At 44.7% G+C, this 13,774-nt stretch overlaps 1 protein-coding gene across 1 annotated transcript in view; it reads right to left on the bottom strand.

Annotated features, from left to right (window-relative positions):
• Positions 1-10,771, bottom strand: part of MPP7 (MAGUK p55 scaffold protein 7) — a 267,439-nt gene extending 256,668 nt beyond the window's left edge. The window contains exon 1 of the mRNA XM_075271728.1: positions 10,665-10,771. The gene's annotated coding sequence lies outside the window, so the exon portion shown is untranslated. The remainder of the gene's footprint in view (positions 1-10,664) is intronic.
• Between the last annotated feature and the right edge of the window lie 3,003 nt (positions 10,772-13,774).

Below are 13,774 nucleotides of genomic sequence, written 5' to 3'. Positions count from 1 at the left end.
TCACTGACAGGCTAGTAGACTGTGGATGAAGAAAAGTCCTCGTATAAATAGATCACAGCGTACACCATGTCAGATCTTGTTCACACCAAAATTACTTGAAATGGGTTCTCTGCTTTGGACAGTCCCCACACATTGACACTATGATAGAGGGAGAGGAGCTGAGCTGTATGATCTATAAGGATTATATGAGAGAGGAGAGAAGCTGATCTCCGTGACATATAGGGTTATATGATAGAGGAGAGAAGCTGAGCTCTGTGATATATAGGGTTATTTGATAGAGGAGAGAAGCTGAGCTGTGTGATATATAGGGTTATATGATAGAGGAGAGAAGCTGAGCTGTGTGATATATAGGGTTATATGATAGAGGAGAGAAGGTGAGCTCTGTGATATATAGGGTTATTTGGTTATTTGATAGAGGAGAGAAGCTGATCTGTGTGATATATAGGGTTATTTGATAGAGGAGAGAAGCTGAGCTGTGTGATATATAGGGTTATATGATAGAGGAGAGAAGCTGAGCTCTGTGATATATAGGGTTATATGATAGAGGAGAGAAGCTGAGCTCTGTGATATATAGGGTTATATGATAGAGGAGAGAAGCTGAGCTCTGTGATATATAGGTTATATGATAGAGGAGAGAAGCTGAGCTCTGTGATATATAGTGTTATATGACAGAGGAGAGAAGCTGAGCTCTGTGATATATAGGGTTATATGACAGAGGAGAGAAGCTGAGCTCTGTGATATATAGGTTATATGATAGAGGAGAGAAGCTGAGCTCTATGATATATAGGATTATATGATAGAGGAGAGAAGCTGAGCTCTGTGATATATAGGGTTATATGATAGAGGAGAGAAGCTGAGCTCTGTGATATATAGGGTTATATGCAGAGCCTCTAATGAGACGAGGTGAGGCGTCCGCCTCAGGCGGCGGCCATGGGACTTTTATTTTATTTTTTTAACCTAAACTAGCCTACGACAGGCCGTTCTGAAAACAAACAGAGCGGCCCTGTCCTGTGCTAGTCTGAGCATAGGTAGCGCCATCAGACGCAGACATCTTTTGCCGGGTGAGGAGTAGACGGCGTGGAAGCAGCAGCAGCAGCGGCGGCAAGGTATCACAAGGTAGGTAAGTAAATACTTGTGTTTATTTTAAATTGAATAGGCTGCTACCTGCTGGAGTATCCGTTAGCGTTTTAAGTCACGGCCATGTTATTTCCCAGTTTGCAGAATATTGCTCCTTCATTCGCGATGACAATTTGGCTTTATATCGTAGTCAGACTGTTCTGCACAGAGCAATCTCGCTGCATTTCATCACCTGGTAAGACGCTATTCGCAGCATATATTAGCAGCGTCCTCTCTACAGCTTGCCGGTAATGCTGCAAACACATCAGAGCAAAAGTGATAAATCAAACCCAGACAGTCCAACAATAACAATGTCTGATCACAGCGCTATTGTAATCTTAAAATTTGCTTAAGAAAACAATGGAAACTCCAGTTCTCCATCCGAAGCTCTTCCTGCGGCGATCACAGCGGGATCACAGTATCAGCGGCAGATCAGCTAATGACTACGCTTTTTATTTATTTATGAATGGAACGTTGGCACGGCCCAAAAACCATGATCTAATCTGGCACAACAAACTACATCATCAACTACTGTGCGGGGATACAGCAACCAAGAGGATCTATGTGCGGATATACAAGACAAAGGACACAACTAAAGGATCATCATATAAAATGAAGGGGGTCTGAGAATAATTCAGTGTAGCGAGCTTTAATAGGAGCAGAGGCGGACCTGTTTGACCTGAAAGTGATAAGCAGAGATAACCATCATTAGATGGATATGCAAAGCAGCCTGCAAGTGCACTGGGGGTGGGGCCTAATTTACCATATTTGTCTACAGAGTTGCAAGTGCTCTGGCTCTTCTCAAGGATTGGTACCCAATATTTCCCCTTTTCCTATGTCTGTCCATATCCGGGCTGTCTATAGGCAGACCCCGCCCCCAATGCACTTGCAGTATGATTTGCATCATCCAAAAGATGATGCTTCATCAGTTTCTGTCCACCTCTGCACCTGGTAAATGCCGTTATGTGGCACTGTTATTGCTGTGGAAGGTATTTTGGACCTGACTGGGTCCCTTTAACTTTAACCGATTTCTGCTGGAAGAGCCAGTCATCTCATGTACGACAGTGCCCCATGTTTCAGCAGGTTTGCAAGGAAGATAAACTGATACCAGATATATTTGGTGGCAGTTCACTCTCCTGTGCCTGGTAACAACACATGCATGCTCGGCCAGGCCAATACTACAAATTATAACCTTTAGACAGTCACCCAAGCATAAGTGTCTACGCATGGCGTGATTCACGTGAGCTGGCCACAGATTATAATGATTGGAGGCCCGTGGGAGGTGATCAATCATAAACAGTGTTACCTCTTCTGGACTCTGGCGCCACCCCCTGCCGTCGACTCTTCTGACTTACCAGTCTGTGCTTGGGCCACATGGCATTGTGACACAGACGCCATTTGACCGCAAAGGCCCAATCAAAGTCGGGCCAAAGCCCAGTAGAGGCGAGTCATACTGGTTTTTTATGTTTGTCACCTTCCCTGGGCCTCCAATAATTTAGGGTCTAAGGAGACCCCAGAGTATAATAACAGTTCCGACTCAGACATCTTTGGTCCGAAGGAAACCGCCAGGCGAATCCTGTGAGATTTCACCGAACACATACTCATATGGTAAAAGGAGCGTGACCTAAATAATCACCATTTATTGTATTCAAGGCAACATGCTGGATTAATTGCCCAGCTCTAATTATTGTATTATATAATAATTAGATGTAGATGTGAATTAGAGTAGGTGCCCCCAACAACCGGTCCGCCGACCAGGAACGGGCCTTTGGGGGGGGTTCTAATGGTCTGCAGGGCTGGCTTCCATCTTAGCTGGATGCTTCACACTAGGCCACGTTGTTATGATAACGTATAAACAGGTAGCGCCGTGTTCTGTAGGACGCCGCGCTACCTGATAGTTTACACGTTAACATAGTAACACGGCCTAGCATGAAGTATCCAGCCTGGTGTCTACCAATTTGCCATGTCCATTCAGATGGTTGTATCACACCCGCCTGCCCAGCAGAGGATACGAGCGGAGAGCCTTCCCATCTACACAGTGTAGCCCACTTATAACCCCTCCCCATATGACCAAAGCCCCGCCTTTGCCCCACCACCCACCTCGCCCTGCTGAGCTTTGGGTTAATGGTCTTGCTTGAAGCCGGTCCACGGTGCAAAAAAGGTTTGGGACCACTGAATTAGAGGATCTTTATTGCCTCTGCCCGACTATGGTTGTCAGCCACTTATGAAGGAGCCAGAGTCAGGCTGTGGAAAAATAGAGGAGTCAGAGTCGGCGGTTTGGCGTTCTGACTCCACAGCCTTGGGCCATAACCCTTCTATATGACTATTGGCAGAGTTTGGGCTCCACGGATGTAGTCGTAATGATGACGCTTATGGCCAGATGGGCTGCCAAATTTTTGTTATCACACCTTATGAAGTTTCTTTAGCAGAAACCCTGATGTGTCATACAAATTCATTTACATGCTAAAAAACAAATGCGGGGGCCCACGATGGAGCGTACAACGCACGATGGAGCGCACACCGCACATATATACCCTACAGCAAAGGAAACGTCCGCCCTCTTGCACACATATCAGCTACCACCACCTCCAACAAGGCGACACCGGCTCTAGGTGTATAGTGTGTTTCTTACAAGAGAAGCTGAAGCACATTTCAAGGACGCGGCGGCGGTGAGGAAGGTAACGGCCCCGCAGGGTGTAATCATAATGACGGCTTGTCGGTCCCTAAGAAAAAGCAAGCATCACGTAAAACAGAGCGTTATGTAATCTGCATAATGTCTACATAGCCTGCAAATACATAAACGACACACAAGAGTGACAAATGACAGGCCTGGCGCTGGGAGCCTGACGCCCGCTGATGCATATAAATACAGCTGGTAAATACGGCAGGCGCTCCCAGGAGAGGAGCGAGGAGGCAGGTGCAGCAGAGCCGGGATCACAAACATCATATACACCAATGAACGCACTGGGAATACAACACATATAGTAGATTCTTATACAATACATGGATTGCACAGTGGTGTCACTGCTGCAGAACATCTTCAAAACAACCAAAGAGAACAGATGCCAAGTAACAACCCCCCTGCTGGCTCCCAGTACAATGCCCACAGGGGTGATCACCCAGATATTTAGAGATCCACAATGACTTATCTATCTGTATTGTTTCGCACAGTTACATTCCCCACAGCTACTTCTCCTCTATTCATGTGCTTGTTGGGCTACTGTAGTTATACTACACACCACAGGAACCAGGAGGCCCAGGATTAACAGTGCTTAAGGTCCTTTTTTAAGACAGTGCACATGCAATTTAGAGGATAGTGCCGCATAGGACACCGCCATCTAATAACAGCTGTTAGATTTGCATATCACACAAGGATAAGCCCTATGGTCATCCAACGGAGTTTAAGGGATTTTATAGGTTAAAGAATATTGATGGCCTATCCTAAAGATAGGTCATTCATATCTGATCAATGGGAGCCCAACACCTAAGAACCATCGCTGATCAGCTGATATACAGAAAATGAAGCAGGAAGCAGACAGCGCTGTTCTCTGTGCAGTGGCTAGATCAGGTACTGCAGATGAGCTCCCATTTATTTGAATGAGACCTAAGCTGCAGTGACCCAGTTCAGCCACTACACAGAAAACAGCGCTGTCTGCTTCCTGCTCCATTCTCTGTGTATCAGTTGATCTGTGGGTGGATGGGTGTCAGACCCCCACCAATCTGATATTGATGACCTAACTCTAGGATAGTTTTAGCCTGGAAAATTCCTTTAATCTCCAGAATTTCCACATCGAAGCAGCATGCTACTGATTTTTGGACTGATAATTTCACAGCCGTTTCAAAAGGCCACGTAGGAAATCTTTCAATGCATGCTGACAGGGTTGTGAAAACCCCAGATACAAACTATAGCTGGATCTAAGTTGGAGTTCAGCATGAACAACTCCAGCATGTGTGAACGGACCCCAATAGCTCTATATCAGTATCACAAAAGTCTACAGGACAAAGAGAAGAAAGACGAGACCATTGTGCACAGTGCATTAACCTGACCTTGGCGTGGACCTGGCACACACATCACTAGGTAAACATGTAACCCTACCTACAGCAGCAGGACTCAAAGGCCATGTTCACATTACACACACATTTTGACAATGAATGTTAACAATAAACGCGCCTTAGATTTTAGTATCCGCAGCATTTCTATGCACACTAGCGACCGTGAGCTCCAATGGACTTGTGAACCGGCATGCAAATACACAAGTCTCACCTGCGGACCTCCGCCATGGATTTCGCAGGGACCTGTTTTGTACAAAAGGGGATGAGGAGCTGTATACAAAGTAACAAGTTGGACTTCCTATGGAAGAATTTCTCAATTAATTTAAGGTATAGAGACTGCCAATCCCACCATATATTCCAAACATAGACATAGGCCAATATATAAGACAAATGTGTCTTCACAGTCTCCATCAGGTAAACCAGTTAATGGTGCCGACGACCTTCTGATATGCATGGGGGCCTCAAAACTCTCCCCAAAAGCAGATATCAGGGGACAGGGATCGGAGAGCTGGATAGTAACTAGCCGAATCTTTAGTTTATAGGGGCAGCAGCTTTTTCCCCTTTCCTATTCAGTACACATACAGTACTTGGTCGAGTCAAGCGTGCATGCGTATAGGAAAGCTGGGTGCCATAGCTGTCAGTCAAAGTAGCCGATCCTAATGTGTACGTGATCCGTAACATGTATGTGAACACATAGCACAAACATATGCAACTGTATACAGCTCTATATACTGCCCGCTGACTCCCATATTCTTATTACATATTATTGATATCCAATAACTTAAAGGGGTTACCCACAAAAAGTATTCCATAGGATGAGGATAAATATCTGACTGCGGAGACCCTCAAGATCCAGACAATGGGGGGCTTTAACCCCTGTTATGCATTCAGCCTGGCCAGGGGTGCCCCTTGATGGATGGATGAACCCGCACTCCTCCAAGGAACGGTCGGCCTGACAGTGAATACTGGTCTTTAGTGGTGTGAACACAGTCTTACAAGGATAACAGGCGACTGTACTAGAAAAACTGTCTTGAAAGGTGACATTTTATTAAGTATCTTCCATTAAAGCAAATGTAATATGACAAAAGTGAAGAAACTGAGACAGTAACACTAGCCGCTCGTGATAATAGATTCCCTTACTGTGGAAATGGCCAGAAGGTGCCCACACCACCCACACAGACAGTATACAGAGGTGCCAGCAGGTGGCTGATATACCAGATATGTAGCAATCATTGAACATGTACAGATGGCGCAGGCGGCGCTCACTGCTGATGGACTGAACGATCTAGCAGAAGCCCCATAAGAGGTATATCTGCCAGCTATGGAGGACCTTATCAGATACAAGCATGACTGAAATACCAGAAATGCCCTGCACATACTTAGCAGTGCCAAGACACAGAAATGTCAAGTAGCTGCAAGTACCAGCCAGTAATAATACAGAGAGATGCCCAGCAGCGGGTATATACAAAGGCACTGAAAACATACATGTCCAGCAAGTATATACAAAGGCACTGAAAACATACATGTCAAGCAAGTATATACCAGGCAATGAAAACATACATATATATCCAGTGAGTATATGTGCCACGCACTCAAAGCATACATATATGTCCAGCGAGTATATGCGCCACGCACTGAAAGCATACATATATATCCAGCCAGTATGTACAAAAGTCACCGAAGCCTGGTATCTGCCAGCCACTGGAGGTATAACACACCCTATAGATTGGTGATAGAAATGCCCGTCTCTTTTGCTTAACAATACCCGACACGTACACACCCCAGTCAATAAAAGAGGTGAGAAATGTTCTGTAGTAACTGCACGTGCCAGCCTGATAATATTCAGAACGCTATATAGTCAGTGACTGCATATTATCTACGGTACTTTATGTGTGACCGTATACAGAGATGCTCAATATATATCCACAGTCAGAGATGTGTGGAAATGACTAGAAAGGTGCCATATATGCTCCATATAGAGCATGCAACTGTGCCATATACTCCATATAGTGCACGTACCTGCGACGTATACTCCACATAGTGCATGTACCTGCGACGTATACTCCATATAGAGCATGCAACTGTGCCATATACTCCATATAGTGCACGTACCTGCGACGTATACTCCATATAGAGCATGTAACTGTGCCATATACTCCATATAGTGCATGTACCTGCGACGTATACTCCATATAGAGCATGTAACTGCGCCCTATACTCCATAGTGCATGTACCTGCGACGTATACTCCATATAGAGCATGTAATTGCGCCATATACTCCATATAGTGCACGTACCTGCGACGTATACTCCACATAGTGCATGTACTTGCGCCGTATACTCCATATAGAGCATGTAACTGTGCCATATACTCCATATAGTGCATGTACCTGCGACGTATACTCCATATAGAGCATGTAACTGCGCCCTATACTCCATAGTGCATGTACCTGCGACGTATACTCCATATAGAGCATGTAACTGCGCCATATACTCCATATAGTGCACGTACCTGCGACGTATACTCCACATAGTGCATGTACTTGCGCCGTATACTCCATATAGAGCATGTAACTGTGCCATATACTCCATATAGTGCATGTACCTGCGACGTATACTCCATATAGAGCATGTAACTGCGCCATATACTCAATATAGTGCATGTACCTGCACCGTATACTATATATAGTGTAACTGCACCCTATGCTCCATATAGTGTAACTGCACCCTATGCTCCATATAGTGCATGTACCTGCGCCGTATACTATATATAGTGTAACTGCACCCTATGCTCCATATAGTGCATGTACCTGCGCAGTATACTCCATATAGTATAACTGCACCTTACGTTCCATATAGAGCATGTAATTGTGCCATATACTTCATATAGTGCATGTACCTGCGCCGTATACTCCATATAGTGCATGCACCTGCGTCGTATACTCCATATAGTGTAATAGGACCCTATGCTCCATATAGTGCATGTACCTGCGCCGTATACGCCATATAGTGTATATCTGTGCCATAAACTCCATATAGTGCATGCACCTGTGCTGTATGCTCCATATAGTGTAACAGCACCCTATGCTCCATATAGTGCATGTACCTGCGCCGTATACTCCATATATAGTGGCAACATTCACTATATGTTGTCCAGAATCTACACAACCCATTCACAAAATCACGGCGAATACTGCTGCGGGGTCATCACCACCATAAAATAGTACACCTACCCCTAGAGATTCCTAGGAATAACAGTCAGTATCACGCTGACACCTAAATCATTGGAAAGGACAAAGTTACACAATGACAAGTAAAACAACTAATATAATATACAGCGCCCTACACTGCCAGGGCACGCGGAAATATAACATAATGTTGCAATGTCCATTAGAGCGTATTCACACAGTGAGGTTGCGCACTGGATTTGTTACATATCCAAGAATAACAACAAAAAGAAGTGCTGCGGTTGCCAAACTAGAACGGATACAACTTATCAAAAAAACACAAACCTCCACAAATTCACCATAAAATCACAAGCGGCTTTTGCGGGAACGCAGCTCTCTGCTGTATACCAAAAATCACACCACAACTGCACAGAGTGAATATGTGCTTAGAGAGATGTGTAATAACTTTGTATGTGTCGCCATAGCACATATGTAATAACACAACACACCTGTGGCTGACCTGTGCTATATACGGTATGTTACCTGATGTGTAGTAAAACCATGCGGTCTATGAAATAACACCGTACCTGGACTACAAGATATTATATATATCCTAATAATGCACTAGTGTAGTGTAATAATAGTACACACATGTAGTAATAACATATCTAAATGTAGTATACACATATGTAACAATTCTGTATCTGAAATAGGACATATTACATATGTAACTCCTGACATGTTGTTGTAGTACGCAAAACAATACCGCATATGTAACTGCAGCACACGTAATAATACCACACCTAACGATGCTACATGTAATAATACCGCACATGTAGTTACAGTATAGCGCACATAATACTACATAAGTAATCCTAGCACATGTAACACACCTAATAATACTATATGTAGCAATGCCACACAAGTAATTGTGCACAAGTACTAACACGGTAGGTAAAAATACAACACATGTAATTATAGCATGCATAATAATGCTACACGTAATAATGCCAAATATGTATTTGCCAAATATGTATTTGGAGCACAAGTAATAATACCACACAAGCAACTGTAGTACACATAATGTACACACAAGATGTAAAATGCAAAACATATCAATCTAGGCATATAAAAGTATACATGAAATTGTATCACAAGTAAATGAAGCACACATAATAATACCACATGTGTAATTGCAGTACGTGCAGAATACACACTGCTCTAGTAGTAATAATAATAATGAAATACCACTACACGTGTAACACAATAATGCATATAGCACTACACAGTATACAGCAGTATATACACAACAGTCATTGTACTCACAGTATTTAGCACCACAGCATAAAACAGAAGTTATTGCACACATGATATACTGAAGTACATATACACAGCAGTCATTGTACACACGCTATACAGCAGCACATATACACAGCAGTCACTGTACACAGTATTACATATACACAGTAGTCACTGTACAGACAGTATATAGCAGCACAGATACACAACAGTCATTATGGAGACAGTATATAGCAGCACAGTACAAAGCAGTACATATATACAGCAGTCACTGTACACAGTAGTACATATATAGAAGCACAGTTCATATACACACTGTATACAGAAGCACATATACACAGCAGTACAACAGCAATCATTGTACACAGAATATAGAAGCAATTATACACATCAGTCATTGCACACACAGTATATAGCAGCACAGTATACAGCAGGACACATACAAAGTACTACATATACAGAAGCACAGTATACAGCAGTACATATACACAGCAGTCATTGTACACACAGTATACAGCAGTCCATATACACACTGTATACAGCAGCACATATACACAGCAGTCATTGTACACACAGTATATATCACCACAGTATACAGCAGTATATATACACAGCAGTCATTGTACACACAGTAGATAGGATTACAGTATACAGCAGTCCATATACACACAGTATACAGCAGCACATATACACAGCAGTCATTGTACACACTGTATATATCAGCACAGTATACAGCAGTATACATATACACAGCAGTCATTGTGCAGCCAGTAAACAATGCACACCATCAGCCCGGCCAGTAGGCACCATCTATGTAAATCTTGCCCCTGTTCAGTAGGAGGAGGAGGGCAGGGGGTGACACATGTGCCCGCTCCACTAACAATATGCTGACATGCAGTAAACATGATCTCCTGCCTGCCCTGATCTCTCACCTCCATCTCCGGGGCCAGGAACCTGTCAGTGCCTCGGGGCCCCGCCTCCCATACACCCACAGCCCACTAGCCAGGAGCCTCCCCCGGCAGTCACTTACCGGAGCACCGAGTCCACCGAGCGCCGCCTGCACACAGCACAATCCCGGATCCCGCAGCGCACAGAGCGGGCGGCACCAGAACACGCTGCGTCACTCCCTCCTCTCCCCATAACCACGCCCACCTCCTGCCAGCACCGCCCATAGCGGCTGCCCAGGCCTGGCCACGCCCAGATACTCTACAAAGCGCAGACGGTGTGACGTCAGTGTCCCGGCCGCGCGCTGGTCCCTCAGGTGCATCCTGCGGAGGGGCGGGGCGCTGCACCTGTCCGCGCCGATCACACTGTGCTCGGTGCATGTGGGGTAGAAACACAACCGTATGTGCAAACTTGACTGAGAACTCGCCCATTGACATGAAGACTTGCAACAATTTGACAAATATTCGAGTTTTTCCTAAACTGCGGTGCAAAATCTTCTCGCCAATGTGAACAGGCCTGAGAAGATGCGGCACTTTGTCACTCCAGCAGTGGGGAGGGGGTGAGCAAGGCAGGTTGGGGCAAGGACAGATTTATTATAACTTGTGCCAAAAAACAACATGGGCTCATTTAGACCTGAAATCTCTGCCAACACCTGGATTGCTATATGTCTAGTCTGGCGCATGAGACCCAGGAGATGCCCCAGAATTATTAAAGGGGGGGTTTAGGTCTCAAATTGAATTTTCATTCTAATGAACTATCCACAGGATAGGTCATTCGTATGTGATCTGTGGGGGGTCCGACACCTGGACCCCACACAGTTCAGCTTTTGGGCAGGCAGTGCATGCGCTCCACTGAAACCACCACTATATAATGGACAGGACTGCTGAACCATTCCCATTACATACATAGGAGCTGCTCAGCATCCCCATCCACTACATGGTGGTGGATTCAGTGAACTGCAGCACCGCTCTTATTACTTGTATACACATGCCGCCTGTCCACTAGCAAACTTGGACATCTGGAGGCTGCTAGAACAGATAATCTGTGCAGGTCCAGGTGTCTGATCTCAAGAGATCACACTCTGATCATCTAGATGTAAAATAATTCGATTTATGACAACCCCCATATGAGATCTGAGCCTCAGCGCAGGAACTGATTAAGGCCGGGGCCCCACAGGACGTAAACGCCGCAGTTTGCCTGCAGCGGAGACGCTGCGGGAAAAATCGCGGTGTTGTACAGTGCAGGCAAAGTGGATGGGATTCATGCGAATCCCATCCCCACTTTGTGGAAAAGATTGCAGCGCGGACACGCTGCAATTTGCAAAGCCGTTGCGGCTTTGCAAATCGCAGCATGTAAATTATATCTACAGAAACGCCGGCGGCTTTCCATAGATATAATGTTAAGAGAAAGTCTGCACAGGAAAACTCTGTGAGCTTTCTCTTAAAAGCGCTGCGGGAAGAACAGCAATGCGTTCACGCATCGGTTCTTCCCGCAGCGCTTTAGTGCTGCGGATACGGCCCGTGGGGCCTTAGCCTAAGACTGGAACCGACAACTCCAGTCCTAATAAATTTTCATCTATATTTTGAAGCCAAGAGGTGGTATAAGGAAGAAAGAAGTGTCCAAGATGTCTAGTGAGGTGCAAGAAATCTATCACATAGCGTGGGCCAAGGTGCAAAGTTTGGCAAAGCTTTTACCTGTCTCTTTTAGATTTAAAGGGAGTGTGTCACCAGGACCCAGCCTTCCAGACCTATAGGTTAGGGTCACCTGAATCAAACAGTGCTTGCTGCTAGTGAACTGCACCCTCCATTGCTGAGATAGCACCATTTTGTCAATATGCTATAAGGAGCTCTTTGTAGCAACAAGGACCTTGTCATTGCTCCAAAGAGGTCATTTGCAGATTGACAAAAATTGTGATGTGTCGGCAACAGAGGCAGTAATTCACAAGGGGCAAACACTTAGATTCCGATTCCTACTGTTTGGAAACAGTGCAGGCTAGAGAAAAATTGCAACTGAACCAAAATCAGTGGAGCAACTCCTATTAAAGGGTGTAAAGACCTGAAAAGATCCTCTTTAACCCTTTCCCCCTCTGCCCCATACATCGAGCTGAGCAAGTAATTAATATATTGTAATAGTACGACACTGTAAGGGAGCCTGCACATGGAGTTTACGCTCGCTCATTCTCAACGTAAAACTTGTTCAGAGTGAGCGGCGTAAAAAACAGATCCCATTGACTTGAATGGGTGCCAGCATACGCGCGCTCCCCATTGAAATCAATGGGAGGCTTTTTTACCTATTGCTTTCAATGTGATAAGCGCGTATGCCGGCACCCATTCAAGTCAATGGGATTTTTTTCACGCTGCTCACTCTGAACGAGTTTTACGTTCAGAATGAGCGAGCGTAAACTTCGTGTGCAGGCTCCCTAACTCCTTACTTCTGGCACTCGGCTGCACAGCCGAGGCACGGGACTAGCAGCTATAGTCAGAAGATACTCCAACACTGACAATTTACCCCTCGGATGCCATGATCAATAACAATCACAAAGTCATACATACCAAACATTGCTACCAATAAAAAGTACAACTTGCCCCGCAAATAAAGAGCCCTGACATACGGTGAATACGGTGACGCTAGGAAAATCATTCATCTATTTGTAAAAGCGGTAAAACATAATCAAAACTATATTAATATATGAAAGTGGCTGATTTTGTTATTTTAACACCTTTCCCCATTCCCTGCCCTCTTTACACAAACTCCAACTTCTTTAATAGGTGATGCTCCTCTGGTTCCAACATAGTAGGAATTTTTTCTCTAGACTGCATTGTCTCCCAGCAATTAGTGAAATTAATTTCCAATATATTAAATAGGCTCTGTGCTGTCAAGTGGGAGATCTGGTCCAGCCCAGGACTGCCCACTTGACGGTAGAGAATCTAATTAGCATATTGCATGCTGAAACTAACAGCACCGATTGTTCAGTAACAGTGAGGGCTAGCGAAAAAAATGGAACCTAGTGCAAAATCTCTAATACCCCATGCACACAATGAAGTATGCTGTCCAAGGGGAAGTCTAATGTTCAGTTTCGCTCCAATGAGTATAGATCAGGTCTTGCTCTGTGTCATCAGAACAGATTGGAAGCCTCCATAGAATAGAATGCATCACTGAAAGCACTCGGATGTCATCTGACATCAAAATCGGCCT

This window comes from Leptodactylus fuscus, chromosome 4 (genome assembly GCF_031893055.1).
Source record: "Leptodactylus fuscus isolate aLepFus1 chromosome 4, aLepFus1.hap2, whole genome shotgun sequence".
Lineage (NCBI taxonomy): Eukaryota > Metazoa > Chordata > Amphibia > Anura > Leptodactylidae > Leptodactylus > Leptodactylus fuscus.
This window is presented reverse-complemented; position numbering and strand designations above follow the sequence as displayed.